Here is a 5,613-nt window from a genome sequence, read left to right as displayed (position 1 = left end):
GTTTTTTGGTGTTGAGTTACATGAGTTCTTTATGTAGTTTTGGGTATTAACTCCTTATCCGATGTATCTTTGGTGAACATCTTCTTCCAGTAGGTAGATTGTTGATGGTTTCCTTTGCCGTGCCAAAACTTTTTAGTTTGATGTAGTCCCATTTGTTTATTTTTTCTTTTGTTTCTCTTGTCAGAAGAAAAATATCAAAAAATACATATGTATTACTATGAGCAGTTTCAAAGAGTTTACTGCCTATGTTTTCTTCTAGGAGTTTTATGGTTTGGGGTCTTACATTTAAATCTTTAATCCATTTTCAGTTTATTCTTGTATATCGGCTGAAATTCTTTAATAAAGAGGGATTTCTCATCAATTATTTGGTATAATGAGGTATAGTTCCTCCAGGAAAGAATTAATGCTGAATTCTTTCATTTATTAGGGGTTACTCCTCTGGCATTCACCAAAAACTACTAATGAGGGTTTTTTTTTAATTATTATTAAAAATTTATTGATTTAAATATATATGATGTTATATTTCATTGAAATTGTAAACCTATTCTTGCTTAAATTACCCCATCTTCGGTCAGTGAGAACCCATTCAAATTAGCTCCTAGGTCGTTTTGATATGACTTCAGGATTCTTGTTCTGGCATGACAAGTCGTCCTATATCTGTATATTTCTTTTTCCAAGCATGGAATCAACCATTTCTCCATAAACCCCAAGTTATTTTTTTTTTTAAATTGGTATTTAGTGGATGTGGTTCCATAGTATAGCAGTTAGCACATCTGCTTTACACACAGAAGGTCCTAGGTTCACACCCCAGTAGAGCCATGGTCTATGGTCTACGGCCATGCCACCCTGAACAAGCCCGGTCTACGGCCATGCCACCTTGAACAAGCCCGATGTCTGATCTCGTGAAGCTAAGCAGGGTCGGGCCTGGTTAGTACTTGGATGGGAGACCACCTAGGAAGACTAGGTGCTGTAGGCGTAAATAATAATAATAAATAATAAAAAAATAAAAAATAAATTGGTATTTAGTGATCACAATATGAGTGTTGAGATTCTCATTATTATCGGGTTAGTCTTTAGGCCTTTTTAGTGAACATATTTGGAAATATATATTATACACACACACACACACACACACACACACACACACACACACAGATATTTCCATTTTAAAATCCAAAATACAGAGTTTATTTACCCTCATCAGTTACATGATGAAAATCCTGTTCTCAATGACACCAACAAAATTTCTCATTGGTTTATTTCACACTATATGTAACACTATCTCATAATAACAGTACTACCACCAGCACTATGATAACTGCAGTTTCAATTGTTTATAGTTCTTTTTGTCCTAAAAAATATGTCCCACACATGTCACATAGTCAAATTATTTGTTTGAAATTACTTTGAAATATTTCTCTTTCTACAAACATTTTTAAATGGCTCTCATGCTGCCCTAGAATCTTCTCAAGATTAACCGTCCTCAGTTCTTTAAAAATGAAAATCTTTATATTACATATTACATGGTTTTAAGTCTATTCTTCCATCATAGTTGTTCTTTCTATCAACATATTTTAGTTTATTTCACATTCCACACTCATTGGAAGGATAGAAAATATTACAAGGACATGCATTGCTTTAGCTTGTCCAGGCAATAGATGGAGAGGAGCAAAACCATCTGTTTCAACAACCTGATGCCCAGAAATTAATATTCTGTTTAAGGGATGAAATTAACTCCGCAGTAGCATATAATTATTTCCCTTAATGTGCCTACTTTGGAAAAGTGTGTTAAAACTTGTCATTCTTTATTAGTTTGAAAGATGAGGTAAAACAGGACTAGAAACATTTCTAATTGTAGAGGTTTGTCCAAGAAAATGAAAGATTAAAGAGCTCTGTAATGATCAAACCTGATTTATTCTGGACAAGTAAAAGGGAATGTGCAGTGAACAAATCATTTAAACTAGTTGTATATACTAATGAGCACTGAATTAGTTCTATCCTCCCTGGACTTAAGAACTAGGAGGTACCACTGACTGCTCAATAAAGTATTAATTCAAGGTGTGGCGGAAGGGAAAATGAAGGAAAGCAACAAGAAATGTAATTAGCATAGGAAAAAGTAAATTGGTAATGATTTTATTCATTCAACAACATTTACCGAGCTCCTATATATCCCGCATAATTCACCCTGCTGGAGACACAAATACAAAAATGTTGCATGCTCTGCTCACTAGCCAGGTCATAGGCAAGCTGGGAAATAGCTAACTTTCTGTAATTTCTAACTGTAGAATAGGCTCGCACAAAACTCCTGTGAGACCCCTGCAAGTATGTTTAAACTTTTTGATATTGAGTTATAATCTCTGGTTTGACTACCTGGAGCTCAAATTCCCAATGTGGAACGTAAGTGATACTGAAATCAAGTGATGATGTGTGACAGTATTTCTTTGCAGGCAAATGAATGATTTCCACAGTTATACCAAAAATTTGTTTTTCATGGAACACTACTTCTAAGGATTGTTAATAGGCATCTCCAAAGTTAAGTGGCTTGGTACATACTGGTTTGAACAAACTTAAAAAGATTTTGCTACAGGACTTCTCAGAGCCTTTATTGTCCTAAAATGCTTTTTGAATTGATGAGAGAGGTATGTAAATGTAAGCAAATAGTTGTTTCCCTAATTTATTTGTAAAATAATTATTTTAAATGGAATATTGTTTCAACTGAGATTGTTTGAGTTTTAAGTGACCAGAAACTTCAATCAAAACCGGGGGAAAGAAAAAAAAATAGTGGGAGGAGTGAGGGAATTTATTGGCTCACGTAAGTCCAGATTGGCATGCCTTGCTTGATCAAGACAGCAAAGCAAGTCTCCAGAAGCCCAGTTCTTACTGCCACCCCAGTGTAGCTCTGATCTCTCTAAATTGTTGATTTCATTCTCAAATAAGCTTTCTGCCTGTGGGTGCAAGATAGTGGTCAGTAGTTCCTAGTTCACATCAAACTGAAAAATAAGAGCCCTTGCTTTGATATTCTGAGAAAAAATGGGGGTGAGGGGGTATACTTTCTTTTTTATCTCTCCTCACCTCCTTCTCTATTCTGTTTTTTTGACTACTGAGCCTCATCTGTCATGTTGTATACCCTTGGGACAAAATGATTTAAAGAGAGAGTAATTAAGAGTTCACAGAGAAGTGCGAGCCACCTCATCAGAAATCTTGGGGTGTAGATCATTGGGGCATCATTGTCACATGTTTTCCATGGGCAGAGTAAAGACAGCTTTAGATTTAAAAAAGCCCTCACCAGATGGCTTTAAAGAAGAGAGAGCTGGCATGCTGCCTCAGCAAGGGCATAATGTCCAAAGGGCAGCGGGTGGTCTGAAGGGCAGGGCACTGACGTGACTTCCACTTGGCTCCTGGTGCTGCCAGATGCCAACTTCTCTCCCGGATCATCTTGAAGTCTGTCATTCTGGCATGAGCTCTATGCCCTGTGCCCTTTGGGACCTAACCCTTTGATAATTTTTTTTCAGCTGTGCCTGGGATATTTTCTCCCCAGTGTTTGGTTTTGATAAATTTAAAATCTACAGAAAAGTTAAAAGAATTGTAAGAACACATACATTTTATTAACCTGAATTTACCAAAAGTTAATATCTCTCTTTACATATAAACACACACACAGACATACACACACAGACATACACACACACACTCACACTTTTTCTCTTTGAATTTTGAAAGTAAGTTGCAGACACTGTAAAAATGCATCCCTAAATATTTTAAGATGCCTCTCCTAAGAATATTCTCCTATATCACCATAATACCATTCTGACTTCTAACAAAGTTAATAGTGATCTTATCCAATTTACTGTCTATATTCAGATTTCTCCAGTTGACACAAAAATATTTTTACAGACCTATCCCTTTTGATTCAGATTCATACGTTGCCATTATTCATTCCACTGTGTTATCTCCTTTAATCTAGAAGAATTCCCCTACTTTTTACGGGTATTGGGAGTGGGAGTTGGGAATGGTAGAGAGTGGTCTTTATGTTGATTTCAGTGAGTCCAGGCTGGTGGTTTGTAGAATAGCTCGCAATTTGGATTTGTTTGGTGATTTTTTCAGAACTATAGGAGGGATTAAACATTTCTGATACAAAAGCTACCCAGGTGAGTTTGTACTCTTTTCAGTGCTTCATATCAGGAGGTAGCATGTTAGAAGTCCCATTGGTGATGTTAAATTTATTTACTTTGTTGGTTGGGGTATCTACTAAATTTCTCCAATATAAAGGTACATTTTGTCTTTTGAGTTAATAAGAAATTTTAGAGGTAATATTTTGAGACTTACGAATTTCATATTCCCTGTCAAATTTTCCCCAAGATTTTGGCATCTATAGATGATTCCTAAGTTAACCATTAGATCAGTGGTTGCAAGATAATTTTCTAATTCTGTAATCTCCTCTTCACTCTTCTTCCTTTTAAATATCATTATGAGCTCATGGATTCTTTTCAAATGCAATGACTCATTACTTACATTATGCCTTCTTGGTTCTTAAATTGTCCCAAGTTTGATGAGTAGGCGACCTTTCAGGCTGACTCCTGTGTCCTTTTGAGAAGTCTCCAGTCATGTTCAGCACTTTCTCCTTTATGGTACAACAAATGTTCACCTTGTATTTTCTCTGCTTCATACCTAGAAATAGCCATTTCTCCAAGTAGATGATTTCTTTCATTGAGGAGTGATATTTAAAAGTCAAGATTTTGGTGGTAAGGGTGTCCTAGGTTCTAGGCCCCTTTCAGTGGGCAGAGCCTAGGTTACATAGCTGGAGTTTGTAGTGGCACCTCCCATTCCAATCCAATAGCCCAGCTTCTTCCTCTTAACCCATTTCATAATTCTATATTCTCCCTCCGACAGTGAGCATAATAGTTCTGATCAATATCAATAAATTTACTACCATACACACAAAAGAGTATTGGAATTAATATGCCGATATCACTACCAACAAACAACAAACTTACTTATATAAAATTCAAGATTTCTTTTTGTTCTTAGACTTGATCTCCTTGAGGTAATACAGTCAGAATACTTGAATCAAATGTTTGAATACTTTTTTCCCTCTTTGATTATATTATTTAATACACAGGTTAATAGTTAATTTGTTTCTGTTCTGTCCACTTTTAGAGCTCCCTCCCTCATCTTTATATTTTTAATTTTATTAATTTAATTTTAGTTTGGAATATGTAAAATGTATGGTTCAAAATAAAATGTATAGAATACTATAAATGCATTTTTTTCCTTTTTGCTTTTCTTGCTTAATAGACTTTGGAAATCACTTCATATTGGTTCATGGAGACCTTTATTCTTTTTTTTACAGTCGTTGTGAGAGAGTTGCCAAATTTATTTAGACATCTGATGAATGTGTCATTACATTGCTTCCAATATTTTGTTTTTACAAATAACTTCATACCGAGTAACCTGGTGCATATATTTTCAGAATAAATTTCTAGCCGTTGAATTGCTCAACAAAAGGTAGAAGCAATTTTTTTTTTTTTTATTGGATTGTGCCTAACTCTCACTGAACACAGGCAAGAACAGTTTTCATTCCCATCAAACCATGTTTGAGAGGGCCTGTTCCTC

The 5,613-nt window shown here is 35.4% G+C and overlaps 1 protein-coding gene and 1 pseudogene across 3 annotated transcripts in view; both read left to right on the top strand.

The window, feature by feature from the left end:
* The window catches only part of PCSK5 (proprotein convertase subtilisin/kexin type 5), a 421,776-nt gene that overhangs the window by 91,975 nt on the left and 324,188 nt on the right, over positions 1–5,613 (top strand). The window lies entirely within an intron of this gene.
* LOC111730620 lies at positions 860–976 on the top strand (annotated as a pseudogene).

This window comes from Pteropus vampyrus, unplaced genomic scaffold, assembly GCF_000151845.1.
Source record: "Pteropus vampyrus isolate Shadow unplaced genomic scaffold, Pvam_2.0 Scaffold324, whole genome shotgun sequence".
NCBI classification, from domain to species: Eukaryota; Metazoa; Chordata; class Mammalia; order Chiroptera; family Pteropodidae; genus Pteropus; species Pteropus vampyrus.
Note: the sequence above shows the minus strand (reverse complement) of the source record. Positions and strands in the feature narration are given on the sequence as shown.